General features: G+C 39.0%; 1 pseudogene; it reads right to left on the bottom strand.

Annotated features, from left to right (window-relative positions):
• Positions 1–2292: 2292 nt before the first annotated feature.
• LOC128597216 (probable ribosome biogenesis protein RLP24) lies at positions 2293–2782 on the bottom strand (annotated as a pseudogene).
• Positions 2783–16544: the final 13762 nt, after the last annotated feature.

The raw sequence follows: 16544 nt of genomic DNA, 5'->3' as shown, positions 1-16544 counted from the left end.
TAATATCAAAAAATATATAATATCAAATTCAAGCTGACTACTCATTTTCCTATTATTTTAATTTATACAATGCACAAGATTTTATGTGCTCCAGATTCCATCTTGCATGTGTCTCGAATTTCAATATATTTCACAACTCATGTTTCACAGCCAATAGTTTCAGTTAACTAATAAGAAACTAATGAACAAATGATCAGAAATTAGTAATAATTTATCTGCCCTACACAGCTTTATTACATATATATCATATGCATCTATGTTAGGGTCAACTTAATATTTTCCAATAATTACCTTGCTATTATATTTTTCCTCTTGGCATGAGAGTAAATGAGTCTTCCTGCAGCTACACTAATACTGAGTCAATCTTGCATTTATTAAACCTAACTTCTATGTGGGGCAGTTTACTTCAGGATTTTACTGTAAAAAGTGCATCTATATTTTATTAGTATTTCTAACGCTTCATTCATACTTGATATTGAGCTACCCAATAAATCTCTATATATGCTAGAAATTTTTCTTGTCTTTCCCTAAGAGGGTGTCATATACAAATAGGAAATAATAATATGAATTATTATTTTTCTATGTAATCGTTTGAAAAATTGGAGTGGTTTTCTTTGAGTGTCATAAGTTCTGCTAATATAAAGGTAGACATAGGGCAGCGGTGGCGGGAACTGGGCTTCTGCTCCTCCCAGCATCCCTGGAGGCCATTTCTGTCCCATCTTGGCCGAGGGGAGGGCGCTGCAGCCGCAGCCTCAGCAGTTTGAATTTCAGCTTCTCCAGGGTGTAGGAGCCCAGCGCACCGAGGAGAAGCCGAAGAAGCCACCACTGCTGCCTCACACAACCGAGCGCCTCCGCTCGCCGCCGCCCCTCACTCTGTCAGGAGCCACGAGGAGAGGCCGAGACCGCTGCCGCCCGCTGGGGTGGCTCCCGGTACCGGGAGGACCGAGCCGGCTTCCCCCTCCCCCAGAGCGGGGTTCCTCCAGAGACCGTCGACTTGGCTCTGGGGCTGAGCTCCGGCTAGAGCCGCGGAGAGAGGGCCTCCTGCCCGCCTACTTCAGCCGCCCAGCCGGCGGCTCCCGGCTGATTTAGGAATCTCCAGCTCCGGACACGCCACTCCTTCCCCGTCTTCTGTCAGTGGGAGAGCCCAGAGCCGGGACCCGCCCGAGGAGCTGGAGCCCGGCAGCACTGCGCTCACGCCGCCTCCCCCTGCACCCTCCCACTCCCTCCCCCAGCCGAGGCCCGCTGATCGCGCGGAGCTGAACTAACCACGGCGGCCGGAGACCGGGAGTTTACAGGCAGCGTGGCCCTGAGATCGCGCTTTCGCCGCCACTGAGGGGATTGAATTGAGGCGCAGCGGCTGCGGGAGGTGAAAAGGAAGGAGCCGCCGCGGAACTGAGACAGGGGCAGAGCCGAAGAGACCCACACTGAAGGAAACAGGCGGGAGTATGTCTCACCCAGCCGCAGGCATCAGGCTCAGCCCGTGCTCTGCCATCCCCAGTTTCTGGCAAGATCCCAGAGGAGCCGGCGTGCCTCTCTGATCTCTACCCTTAACCATGTCCAAGATGCCAGCCAAGAAGAAGAGTTGCTTCCAGATCAGCAGTGTCACCACGGCCACTAGCATCACTGAGGACACCGAAAATTTGGATGACTGGAACTAGTCACACATAAGGGCGTCTCCTGAGAGATTTTTACCGTCTCTCAGGCCTCGGATTATGGCCCTGAACAGGTCTGTGAGCGCAGCTCCTCCAAAGAGACGTTCAACATTGTTGAATACGGAGACTCCCGGGACCATGTCCCCAAACCTCCTCCTAGATGAGTAGCTGGCTCCACGGCTGCTCCCCACTCCCTCAGCCGAGGAGGAGCTGTTTCAGCCCGGAGCGTGGCTGAGGGTGCTCGCCAATACCCTGGCGGAAGCTGCCACCTCGCCCCGCCTCCGGAACGCGGTGGTGGGGTGTGCTCTGCATCAGGGACGGCAGCCCGGACTCAGCCTCCCACCACTTGCAGTTCGTTTTCGCGTTTGTTCAAGCTCTACCACTGGAGCGGGAAGCCCTATCCACCTAGCCGCTGGACGTGTATGGAATACTATGAGCGGGATTCAAACAGCAGCGTCCTGACCCGGTCTAGGGGTTGCATTAGACACAGCAATACTTTTTTTTTTTTTAGGTGATATGTTTTTAATCCCCTTTCATTTGAGTGAACTTATGTAAAAAATAAATCAATAACTTAAAAGTTCTAGTCTCCAAAGGTCATTTTCAAACATACACAAAGAAATGGTTACAGACAGTAAGATTTTTAAGAAACATCTTCCATGTCCAAATCCTCTTGAAATTGCTGTACCATTTTCTCTTCCAACTTCTTTCCTTCGCCTGCAAGAGAGGCTCAGATAAGGTGGATGTTTTGCTTGACTTCCTTGATGTGCTGGACTTTCTGTAGCTCTTTACTTTTCTTCAGTCTGTTCATTATAAATTTAGCTTGGCGTTTCTGTTTGATCTCTTCATCTGTCTTCATTGCATCAATAGTTTTATTCCATAGCCCTCTTGGTACTTGACAGGTTCATTTCTACGTGTTTAAATTCAAATGAATTATCCGCTATAAGCTCTTCACCAGCTGCTTTTCAGAATGCTTCAGTCCACCTAAACTTGCCAAGATTGCACTTATTTTTAAAGTTTTTATGACATTTGGATTTACAAAATATGAACAACTTGCAATCACTGTGGACGAACATGATGCCGTGGCCAGGGTAGATTGGCCCCAAATAGAAATAACACTTCTCAATAGGCATGTTGAACTCACATGGGTCCCCACTTACCAAAAGGTAAGCTTGAGAGGAAGTGATGTATCCCATCACCGGAAGTCACAGCAATACTGCAGAGACAGACAGAGGCCTGGGCGTCGCCCGAGGGTCTCGTGGTTCGTGATAGTGGTGGCTTCCAGGCAGTGGGAGCACAGGCCGGACTGGGGAATCTGACAGCTCCTTGACTGCTGTGTCACTGCTCCCCCCTTTGGAGAAAATGAGCCAGTGCATTCTGGCCCAGCCGCAGAGTTTCAGCTATCTGGTGAAAAGCCATTGATGTATGCAGTACGAGAAGAAATGGAATTTTTCCTTTTTTTTTTTTTTTTTTTGCAGTTTGGCCGGGGCTGGGTTTGAACCCACCACCCTCGGCATATGGGGCCGGCGCCTTACTCACTGAGCCATAGGCACCACCGAAATGGAATTTTTAAAGGAACAAAAGAATTAGTTGAAAGAAACTCTTTACTCAACATGAAAATACACTGTTAAAATCAATTATCCCAACTCCCAGCCCAACAGGCCAATCCTGGTATCACCTGTCAACCACAAGCAGAGTTAGCATGGCCTCCCCAGCCAACGCAATTTCCTCCACTAGCAGCTGAATGTCTCCTCAGCATAGCTTTCTTAAGCTTCCTTAAGAAAAAAAAGGAAAGCAATCTATCCTTGTGGGCCACTGGTGTTCTTTCCACTTTATACAAAGCAAGTAGCCATGCTTTGGTTATGTGTTTGGCCTTTTCAGTATTAGACAATCATTCTACAAGAGCTTTTCCTCTCTGAAGTGTTGTGTAGCACTGTTGATGTCCATCTCTATGCCGTCAGAACTGAGACTAATAGAGTTTACTAAAACAAGGTCTGCATTATACTTGATACACATGAGTGGGGTCTTTAAGAGTTTTGGAGGCTCTTTCACATTTCCTATTACCCATGGATTTACCCCGAGCCTTTCTATCACGTTATAAATAACAGTTAATCTAAAGAGCCACTTATCTTTTAATGTCAGTAACATTTGCCAACACAAATTTTCATTTGTGTGTTATTTATTACAAGGCTGCTATGTTCATAATGTACATGAACAATGTCACAGAACTTTTTAATTTCTTTGAATAATTATCAGTAAAGAAATTGAAAGACAGGGTTGCATTTAATAGACAAAACATTTAGGCAATAATTGAACAAAAGAATCCTAGCATATTTCTAACATTAATGGTAATTTACCTTCGGTATTTGTTTTCAATAGTAAAGATCCAGCTTGAATATAAATTTTATATAGTTTAAGTATGAAGAACATAGTTCAACTGTACAGGTAGTGATACAGTAAATTGTGATATATTAAATAATTGGGCTATTTTGATGAAGAAAAAAATTGCCATGATTCCTCTGCTTTTCAACATTTCATATGACTTTGGGGGGGGATAAAAAGCCGTGGAATTGTTCAACCTACTTTGTAACTAAAGAAGCAAAATTGTGTAATGGAGTTTGTTTTTTTTAATAATGCACATTATTTTTATTTAGTGTTTTCTCAGTCACACTTTCTTTCCTGCCTTATATGATCTGAATGACCTATAATTTTTGAACCACTTTCATACCTCGTGTTTTTAATTCAGCACTCTTATTGTAGTACGTACTACTCTGTGAACAATGTTCAATAATGAACAGGTAGTATGGTGGAGCTGAGCTAGTGTACAATACACTAGTTGTAAAAAAATAAAAATGAAGCGAGCTATCTTTTGTTCATTTAAAATGGTGTTTTGACCTGAGCTGGTGGGTTCGAATCCAGCCAGGCCCACCAAACAACAATGATGGCTGCAACCAAAAAATAGCTGGGTGTTGTGGTGGGCACCTGTAGTCCAGATACTTGGGAGGCGGAGGCAGGAGAATCATTTGAGCCCAGGAGTTGGAGGTTGCTGTGAGCTGTGAGGCCACAGCATCTACCCGTGACAGCTTGAGGCTCTGTCTCAAAAAAAAATAAAAGTTTTGAATTTCATATGCAGAAAACGTTATGTTACATTGCAGATCTTAATGTATATAATAAATACAATATGCAGATTAAAAATGTGTATATATATATATATATATATATGTATAAAGGGAGACATAAATTTAAGATATAAGTGGCCGGGTGCAGTGGCTCACGCCTATAATCCTAGCACTCTGGGAGGCCAAGGCAGGTGAATTGCCTGAGCTCAGGAGTTCAAGACCAGCCTGAGGCAGAGCAAGACCCCCATCTCTAAAAATACCTGGTATAATTGTGGGCACCTGTAGTCCCAGGTACTCAGGAGGCTGAGGCAAGGGGATCGTTTGAGCCCCAGAGTTTGAGGTTGCCGTGAGGTATGATGCCACAGCACTCTACCAAGAGTGACAAAGTAAAATACTGCCTCAGAAAAAAAAAAAAATACATGTTAAAAATCAAGAAAAATTTCGGGTGGCGCCTGTGGCTCAAGGAGTAGGGCGCCGGTCCCATATGCCAGAGGTGGCGGGTTCAAACCCAGCCCCGGCCAAAAACCACAAAAAAAAAAAAGAAAAGAAAAATCAAGAAAAATTTCAAGCCCTTGATTGACTATTAATTTGTCTACATGATGTGATATCCTGGAAATGTCCTACCTGTTTCACACTTAATTGCTATAATTACATCATTTAAATTTAACTATATTTACTCAAGCTCTGAATCCTGTAATAAAATCTTCTCCTCCAATTTGTATAATATCAACACATTGAATATCATAATGGCATAAATGTATTCATGATCTATGTACAAATGACTTAATAAAAAATTAATTAATTTTTAAAAACTTCAATTTGCAGTGGTATTTTTTAAAAAGATTTATTAAAACCAAAATTATAAAATACCAACTGTGTACTATAAAAGGGCATATCATAAAAATTACTATATGTAATTCCAGATTGTTTGAAAATACACCTGACATGGTTTGTTAGTATAGCATACAGTTTAGGACAATGATTTTGCAATGTCTAGCCAGTTGAAGTCTCCACTCCGCCCTTTGTCAAAATGTGAATTTAGACAGATCATGGAAACCTCCCTGAATCTAAGTTCTTATATTTACAAGGAAAATAACACCAGTAAGTACATCATACAGCTATAAAAATCAGACAAGGTACCATAGGTACAGTATTATACAAGTGTATAATACAAGTGATCTAGCCAACATAATCAGCTGCAGGAACTCCAAGCTGACAGAATTTAAAAAGTTCACAAGCATATTGAGTTTTCCATTTTTCTCTTTTGGATCCAGGACACAATACTCTTTCCTATGCTTAGGGTTTGCCAAATAGAACAGTAATACCATCACAAAGACAAGAAGATTCGGATTGTATTCTGTCCTACTTCATGACAAAATCATAGCAGCATTCTTTATTGTTTCCTTACGATTCTTGTTTGGGCTCATACTCGGACCTGTGACCCCATTAGATCCCTCTTCTACAGACATAGACAAGTGGTCAATAAGAGTCTTAAGACCAGAATTCACCCATTTCATCCAATTTACTTGGTAATAGTATTTTCTAATAATTATTTTTTAATAATTAAAGACATAAGCTACAAATTCACAGCTCAATGGAATTTCACAACTTGAACACACGTGCTTGCAACACCTACATCAAGAAAGAAATCCACTTCTTTGCATATATTTGTACAAATGGAATTTTTGGAATAGATTTACATCTATCCTAACATATTTAAGAGTTTGTATCTTAACCAAACTTTCACCTATTTTGTACCTTATACGAATGGAATATAGAATGAACATTCTTTTTTTTTATTCCAAAAAATTTTTCTGAATAGTGTATTATTGCATGGTATTATTGGCATTTATTAGCATTAGATTAGGATTTCAATGCATGAATATCAAACAATTAATTAGATCATTCCACTGTAATAGGCATGTGAGTGGTTTTCAGTTTGGGGTTCTTATGTTAAGAAATTTTGGTGGTAAAAGTACAAATTTCTGATGGATGCACTCATAAGAATGGAATTATTGGAATACAGTTCTACATCTATTCAGCCTAAGCTGAATACAAAAACAGTTTTCCAAAATGTCTGTACCAATTTCAACACCCATATATTAGATTCTACAACCTTTTCAAAGCTTAGTATTTCCTGTCATTTCATTTTAGCTTTCTAGTTGGTATATAATGGTACCAGGCAGTGGTTTTATTTACATTTTCCTAATTACTAAGGACACTGAATACTTTTAACATATTTATTATCCATTCTAAACCTCTGTTTTTAAGATTCTGTTGAAATAATTTGCCTATTTTTTTTATTCTATTCTGTGGTCTGTAAAAGACCTTTGTGCTGAGTACATGACTCCTTTTTTTAAAATTAAGAACCAGCTTTTGGGACTGGTGCTTATAGTCCACACACTTTGGGAGGCTGAGGTGAGAAGACTGCTTGAGCACAGGAGTTTGATACCAGTTCAAGAGCAAGACCCTGTCTCTACTACAAACAGAAAAACTAGCTGGGCATGGTAGCAGGCACCTGTAGTCCCAGCTACTTAGGAGGCTGAGACAGGAGGATCACTTGAGCCCTAGAGTTGGAAGTTGCTGTAATATCTCAAAAAAAAAAAAAAGTTGTACATGTATTCTCTCCCCATGTCTATGTTCTCAAAGCAACAAAATATTGTTATTTTCAGTGTGGTTATTTTTCCAGGAAATGTGGATATGAATGATCCCCACCTAATGAAGCAGGTCCTTTCATCTTACTGATTCTTTCCCAGAGACATTTGTGGTGATACATAAGAAGGATGTAATAAAGGCCTAGAAATAACACATTTCAAACTTCAGATTAAAAAGCGTCAAAAGTAACGTAGGCTTTTTAGCTAGACATGGTGACTGTATCTATCATTCTAGAACTTTGGGAAACCCAGGTAGGAGTATTTCTTGAGGAGTTCAAAACTAGCCTAGGCAACCCAGTGGAACCTCATCCTTACAAAAATTTAAAGAATTATCCAGGTATGATGCTACACACCTGTAGTCCCAGCTACTTGGGAGCCTGAGGCAGGATAGTTTGAGCCCAGGAATTTGAAGCTTCAGTAAACTATGATGAAACTACTGCACTGTACTTTAGGTGACAGGGTGAGATGCTGTCTCAAAAAAATAAATAAATAAATAACATAGGCTTTTCCAAAACCACAAAAAAAGGTACAGTAATTCCCCTTATCTGCAGTTTCACTTTCTGCAGTTTCAGTTACACATAGTCAACAGCAATAAAAAATACCAAATGGTTTCATGTTTTAAGTTTAAATCTTTAATCCAATGAGAGTCTATCTTAGTTAATAGTGAAAGGTGTGAGTCCAATTTCAGTCTTCTGCAGGTTGCCAGCCAGTTCACCCAGCACCATTTGTTAAATAGGGAATCTTTTCCCCACTGAATATTTTTAATTGGCTTGTCAAAAATCAAATAGCGGTAAGTAGCTGGATTCATCTCTTAGTTCTCTATTCTGTTCCAGATATCTACTTCTCTGTTTTTGTGCCAATACCATGCTGTTTTGATCACTATCGATTTGTAGTAAAGTCTGAGGTCTGGTAGCGTGATTCCTCCTGTTTTGTTTTTATTTCTGAGTAATGTCTTGGCTATTTGAGGTTTTTTCTGATTCCATATAAAACGAAGTAATGTTTTTTCAAGATCTTTAAAATATGACAGTGGAGCTTTAATAGGGAGTGCGTTGAAATTATATATTGCTTTGGGTAGTATGGACATTTTGATAATGTTGATTCTTCCTAGCCATGAGCATGGTATGTTTTTCCATTTGTTAACATTTTCAGCTATTTCTTTTCTTAGAGTTTCATAACTTCTCTGAAGAAGACAGGCATACAGCCTTCAGAAATATGAAAAAATGCTCATCATCTTTAATCATCAGAGAAATGCAAATCAAAACTACTTTGAGATATCATCTAACTCCAATGAGACTAGCCTATATCACAAAATCTCAAGACCAGAGATGTTGGCGTGGATGTGGAGAAAAGGGAACACTTCTGCACTGCTGGTGGGAATGCAAATTAATACATTCCTTTTGGAAAGATATATGGAGAACACTCAGAGATCTAAAAATAGATCTGCCATTCAATCCTGTAATTCCTCTGCTGGGCATATACCCAGAACACCAAAAATCACAACATAACAAAGATATTTGTACCAGAATGTTTATTGCAGCCCAATTCATAATAGCTAAGTCATGGAAAAAGCCCAAGTGCCCATCGATCCACAAATGGATTAATAAATTGTGGTATATGTATACCATGGAATACTATGCAGCCTTAAAGAAAGATGGAGACTTTACCTCTTTCATGTTTACATGGATGGAGCTGGAACATATTCTTCTTAGTAAAGTATCTCAAGAATGGAAGAAAAAGTACCCAATGTACTCAGCCCTACTATGAAACTAATTTGGGGCTCTCACATGAAAGCTATAACCCAGTTACAACTTAACAATAGGGGGAAGTGGGAAAGGTGGGGGTGGGTAGAGGGAGGGGGATCGGTGGGATCACACCTGTGGTGCATCTTACAGGGGTATTTGCGAAACTTGGTAGATGTAGAATGTAAAGGTTTTGGCACAGTAACTGAGATAACGCCGGAAAGGCTATGTTAACCACTGTGATAAAAATGTGTCAAATGGTCTATGAAGCGAGTGTATGATGCCCCATGATCATATCAATGTATACAGTTATGATTTAATAAAAAAAAAATACCAAATGGAAAATTCTAAAAATTAGCTTTAAATTACACACCATTCTGAGTACTATAATGAAAACTTGTGTGATCCCGCTCCATCCCATCTGGAATATGAATCATACCCTTGTTATGAATATCCACACTGTATACAATTTACCTGCCCATTAGTCCCTTATTGGGCATCTGAGTTATCAGATAACTGTCACAGTATTGCAGTGATTGTGTTCAAATAACCATTACTTTACTTAATAATGGCTCCAAATAGCAAGATAAGTGATGATGTCAATTTGTACAAACCAAAAAGATGTAAAGTGCTTACTTTAAGTGAAAAGATAAAAACTCTTGACTTAATAAAAAATAATCATATGCTAAAGTTGATAATATCTATAGAACACAAACCTTCCATTCATTAAATTGTGAAGGACAAAGAGCTTTTGCTAGTTTTAGTATCACACCTCAAACTACGTAAGTTATGGCTGTATACTTGTGGTCCAATAGCATCTGTGGCATCACACTTAGGTTCTTTGAATATATCCATCATGGAAAAGGGAGCACTTAGCCGGGCGTTGTGGTGGGTGCCTGTAGTCCCAGCTACTCGGGAGGCTGAGGCAAGAGAATTGCTTAAGCCCAGGAGTTGGAGGTTGCTGTGAGCTGTGTGAGGCCACAGCACTCTACCGAGGGCCATAAAGTGAGACTCTGTCTCTACAAAAAAAAAAAAAAAAAAAAGGGAGCACTGCCCTATTTTTTTAATAAAGAAATTTAACAAAGAAATAATATCTTTCCATTTAATGAAGAAATGATACCTTTCCATAAATCTTGTTCCATCTATCATTTCAGGGGTTTCAAATTATTTTGGATATTTAGTAAATAAGTTTAAAGAACTTAACATCAGAGGTTTGTTAAGTCTTCTAGGAGACTATATAAATAGCCTATACTACTATAAATTCTGAGGCGTCTTCCACTGTGAGAAGTGGGTAAATGATTTATCTCCACTTAGTACATTTCCAAGATTTCTCTCCATTGTGAATTTTTTGATAAATCCTGAAATCAGACCACTGGCTGAAGACATTCCCACAAACCATACATTTGTATGGCTTCTTCCGATATGAATTCTGTCATGATCCCAAAGGTGTGAATGTTTGATAAAAGCCTTACCACAATAATTACATTTGTGTGGTTTCTCTCCAGAATGTACATTCTGGTGTCTCATGAGGCCTGGGTACTGTTCAAAGGCTTTGCCACATTCATCACATTTGTAAGGTTTCTCTCCAGTATGGATTCTCTGATGTCAAGTAAGGCATGACACCAGTTAAAGAATTTGCTACATTCACTACATTTGTAAGGTTTCTCTCCATCATGAATTTTCTGATGATCTCCCAGGCTTGAGCTTTAAGTGAAAGCATTATCGTATATACTGGACTCATAGTATTTCTTTTCAGTATGCGTTTTCTGGTGTCTAGTAACATGTACAAATTGTATAAAGGCTTTATCACATTCATTACATTTATAATGTTTCTCTCCTGTATGGTTTCTCTTATCTTTAGTTAGGCTTGAATGCACAGTAAAGGCTTTGCCATACTCATTACATTTATGAAGCTTCTCACCAGTATGAATTCTCTGATGTTCCACAAGATTTGCACTTTGGATAAAATCTTTACCACATTCACAACATTTGCGTGTTTTTTTTTTCTCCAATATGAATTCTCTGATGTTTCATAAGGCTTGAAATGTGAATAAAAGGCTTGTCACATAGAGTACATTTGTATGGTTTCTCTCCAGGATGTATATTCTGATGCTTAGTATGATGTAAGCACTGCTTAAAGGCTTTGCCACATGCTTTACATTTATAAGGTTTCTCCACTGTATGAATCCTTTGAGTTAATCCTGAGGGTAGAACACTGCCTGAAGACCTTGCCATATTCCATTCATTTGTATGGTTTCTCTCAAGTATGAATTCTCCCATGATCCCAAAGATATAAGCATTTGGTAAGACCCTTACCACATTCATTACATTAAGATTTCTCTCCACTATGTATTTGCTCATGACACCAAATGTTGGAACATTTGATAAAAGATTTACCACATTCATTATAGTCATGGGGTTTCTCTCTAGTAATTCTCCAGAGACTTGCAAGGTGAGAATATTGATTAAAGATTTTGCCACATATGGTTTCTCTCCAGTATGGATTCTTTGATGTTTCCTGAGGTTTGAGAACTGCTTAAAAGCTTTACCACATTCATTACATTTGTAAGGTCTCTGCTCAGAATGAATTCTCTGAGGATTCAAGAGAACTGGGTATTGGCTAAAAGTCTTCCCACATTCATTACATTTATATAGTTTTCCTCTGTATGTTTTCTGGTGCTGATTAAGCGATGAAGTATTCAAAAAAGTCTTTCCATGTTTATAACAAGTGTTGGTTTTGACACTAGGAGGAAATCCTTGACATGGTGAAACTGATGAACAGTGTTTAATAGACCTCTCAACTTGATTATATGCATAAAATTTATCTTCATTTCATATCCTTGTGGATAAGACTGAAAGATTAATTGATTCCTATTTTCAAAACATTTCATGTACTTCTTTCCTGAACAGACTATATTATTTTTAATTTTTAATGAACTGCTTAAAAGTGACTTTCCATCTTTATAATACTGAGTTGCAAAGTTTTTTACATAAACACTCTCCTTTAAAGGTAAATTAGTCCAGGAGTTGCTGTCTTGATGATCTTTTCCACCAAGATTTATGTTATAAGTTTTGAGCATTCCTTTGTAATTTCATTCTTCATAGCCACACTTACTCTTAAATTGATAAATATTTTCCAAGGGTTCTCTGAAGTCAAAACCCTCAGTAGAATGCTTTTCATGTCTTTCCAATAGAACTGGATGATATAATTCTCCTTTATTAATGTGTTAGTTTGGTAAAAATTGCTTGATCAAAAGTCTACCAGAGATATCTGAAAGATATAAAGAGCCACAAGCTTCATATTAAGTTTTAAGATAAATATTACACTAAAATTTCTTGTAAGATGAATATTACCCTAAAAATAATACTTATATTGAAAATATATAAAGGTTTTCAAAGCCTACAAATGTTTAGGAATAAAAAGTGAATAGAGTTCTTTAAGGATGATTATAGGTATTCCAAATTATTTTAAAGAAAGCCTACTTTTGAACTCCATATAACCAAACCACTCAAACCCTGAAGGCTCGCCATACCAAAAAACACTAATTGGCATTAAGGAAGCAGGTCCTATATTTGAACAAACATTTATTATGCAAATGCATATTTACTGCACAATTATTATTACATGCAAATAAATGCCAAAGTACAGCATTACATGAAGCAATGCTAAATAGTTCTCCAAAAAGTTACCCAACAAGATACATATGTGGAAATATCAGAAGGCCAAAACTAAAATGGCAATCAGAATAAATCAGAATAAATTCAATAAAACATCATTGCAAGAGTAACAAAATGCTCCTCTGAATACCTGCTTCTATCTGTATCCATGCAGAATAGGCATTTTACAATGTTAACAATTGGTGCATCATTAACAGACTACTGGAAATCATCATCCATAAACCATAATCAAATAAACAAAATGTTTTTAGTAACTTGAGATAAACCCAACAAGCAAACAACAAGTAGCCACAAATACACCTAATTACAGGTGTGAAATTAAAATGATCTCTCCCTTAAGAACAAAAGAAAGGACTTCAGCTCCAGAAGAATTACACAATAGAAAAATTTTTAAATGTGTTATGAAAAGTTCCCACATCAGCAGCACCTGTGGCTCAGTGGGTAGGGCACCGGCCCATATACCAAGAGTGGCGGGTTCAAACCCAGCCCCAGACAAATTGCAATGAAAAAAATAGCCAGGCGTTGTGGTAGGCACCTGTAGCCCCAGCTACTCAGGAGGCTGAGGCAAGAAAATAGCCCAAGCTCAGGAGTTGGAGGTTGCTGTGAGCTGTGTGAGGCCACAGCATTCTACCAAGGGCGTTAAAGTGAGACTCCATCTCTACAAAAAAAAAAAGGAAAGAAAGAAAGAAAAGAAATAAAAGTTCCCACATAGTCTTAAAAATTTAAGTGATGCAGTCACTGACATATGACATAGCTGTTGTAGGGAACTACAGTATATAGAACTATAAAGATTAAGAAGTGGGTAAAGGTGACATCATGGCAATTGTGGAGGGAAGACCTACAAAAGAGAAGTTAAGATACTATCGGAAAACCAAAAACAAGTCAAATGCTAGTGAGCCTCCCTTGCAAATACTGGTAAAAGAAATTTTGGTTGTTAAAATGAAAGTAACATGGACCAGGAGGAGGAACATGATGAAAATAACATGGACCAGGAGGAAGAGCAAGATGGTGGCCAGTAACAGCTTCCTTGTAACTGGGTACAGTGAGTCTGGGGAGACAAGACTTCAGGCATCTCTGGCTGGTGCTATCTACCTATAATCATTCCTGAGAGGACACAGGGAGTCAGTGAGAGACCTCTGGACCCCAGCAGGAGGACAAAAGCAGTGGAAAACTGGAAAGTGCTTGCATGCATTCATTGGGTCTAATCCCACCAGCAGCTGTAAGTACAGCAGCAGTGAGATTGCAGACTGGAGGAGCCTTACCTGGGAGCTGTTTTGGTGTTTTTGGACATGGCACTCAGTTGAACTTCATTGGGAGAGCTTGGGCAGGAGTGCAGAGAACTTCAGGCATCGTCTAGGGCCCCAGACTGAGCCGCTGAGCCAGATGTATTCGGCTGAGGGCCACCCGCCATTGTGAGAGAACTGCCCCAGCAAGCTCCGCCCTCAGGGTTGCAGAGCAAGGATCTGCAGGAGCTAGTAATCTAGTGACTGAACAGCCTAAAGGTGGGCACTGAGTCGTCTTACAGCCTTAGCCCTCAGGGGCAGAGTAAGACTGGTTTTGACACACTGGGTAAGTGAATAGCCACTTCAGCAGTGATCCCAGCAATAAGTGCTTTCCTGGGAAAGATTCTGGTTAGCCAAGTTTAGCAGATTAAAGTGCCTTTTAAGAGGGCTGAGGAGAGATTGATGCTCTCCACCCTGCGGGGTTTGAGAAATCAGCAGAGGCCTCCAGTCATATCAGCATTGTGATTAACCTCTCATACCCCAGAAGATCACCTGTTGCCCAGACAATATTCAGTAACATATATATACTGCTTTGTTTTTGATTTTGTTTTTTGGTTTTCTTGGGGTTTTTTTGTTTGTTGTTGTTGTTGTTGTTGTGTTTTGTTTTTTAATGTCAACCTTTTCCCTATAGATTTTTCTTTTCTTTCTTTTCTTTCTTTCCTTTCTCCATTTTTCTAGTTTAAATACAATTTCCCATTGTTGCCTTTACAATAATTAGAACTTCATTTTTGCTAGTGTTTCTACCCCTATTATTGGGTTTTTCCCCCAATATTATTCTGTAAAGTTTTCTGTTTACTTGTTTTGGTTGGATTTATAGAATTTTTGTCTTTCCTCTCTACTTGGTGGAGGTGGGGTACTGTGTCCGAACAGGCTAGTAAAGAGCTGCTGACCTCAAGGGAACCACCCAACCTGGTACCCCCAGAGGTTGCGGTTTTTTTAAGGTTGGGTCAAGGTACCCTACTGTACATCTATACTGCTCTGTCTCCCTCTTTCTGTGCCTCTCTTCTTTTTGTCAATATTCCCTTTTACCCACCCCATCTGCTTTCTCTTTTTTATTTTCCTTCTTTTTTTTTTTTTTCTTTCTTTTATCCCTTTTTGCTCATCAACCTTCTCATCCTTCTGGTCCTGTACCAAAATGACTCATCGAAACCCTAGTCCACAGGCAAGGCAACTTAAAGACCAAGAGGAAGAGAAGGGAAAATTAGGGCAAGGAAACAGATAAAAAAAAAAAATCACTCATGAGGAAGAATCAGCAGAGGTAGTTCTTAGTAATAAGAGATTCACCTTTGATAAAAGGACACAAATAGTTTGAAAGGGGAAGAATAGCAAATGGTTTTGTTGTGAGCAAAACTGTGGGAAACAAATTCACCCTTGTGTATGAAGGATCACAGTAGTGCAGACAAATATTAGACATATAACCTGAACAACTGAAAAAGCATTAATCTCTGCTGCTTTAAGCCCCTTGCTGCAGTAGTAATAGAAAACTAATAAAATAGTTTTATGTAGAAATGGCCAAAGAATCTACAAAATGTCTAAAATAAAATTTTCATGCTTCAAATCAATATAAAAGGTTATGTGCCTGTATTCTAGCAATTAATGCATACAAGTTGAATTGAAAATACAATACTACATTACAAATTCTCAAAAAGGGAAAAGTCTGACAAATATTTGTCAACTGCACAAAACATTCCCAGGACATTTACATTGAAAACTACAAAAATGCTGATCAAAGAAACCAAAGCATTCAAATCAACAGACACTTGCAGTCGCCAGGTACAGTGGCTCATCCCTTTAAACCTAGCATTCTAGGAGGCTAAGATGGGTGGATTGCTTGAGCCTGGGAAATTGAGATCAGCCTGAGCAAGAACAAGACTCTGTCTCTACTAAAAATAGAAAAGCTAGCCAGGCCTTATGGCAGGTGCCTACACTCCCAGCTACTCATGAGGCTGATGCAAGAGGATCATTTGAGCCCAGGAGTTTGAGGTTGCTTTTACCTTTGATAACACCACAGCACTCTACACAGGGTGACAGAAACTCTGTCTTTAAAAAAAAGACATATACAGTATAAATTTATTGGAAGACTGAACAGAGAACTAATGTGAAATTACTACAAATTTATACACAGTGCTAATAAATTTTATGTTAAAATAATTTGTAGATACAGATAAATTTATGTGAAAACTTACACAGAAAAGCAAAAGCACTCCAATTGTTAAAACATCTTGGAAGAATGAAGTGGTTGAAATAACTCATGAAACTTCAATTCTTCTAATATAACAAAATTAACCAAAATTGTGGAGTAGTAGTGGAGTAAAAGACAGATCAATGGAACATAATAGAGTACAGAAATAGCCTCCATACAAGAACAGGTTTTTGACAAAGATACAAAGGCCATTGAATAATTGAAAAAACTTTTTGAAAA

The sequence above is a fragment of the Nycticebus coucang genome, chromosome 10, assembly GCF_027406575.1.
Source record: "Nycticebus coucang isolate mNycCou1 chromosome 10, mNycCou1.pri, whole genome shotgun sequence".
NCBI lineage: Eukaryota > Metazoa > Chordata > Mammalia > Primates > Lorisidae > Nycticebus > Nycticebus coucang.
This window is presented reverse-complemented; position numbering and strand designations above follow the sequence as displayed.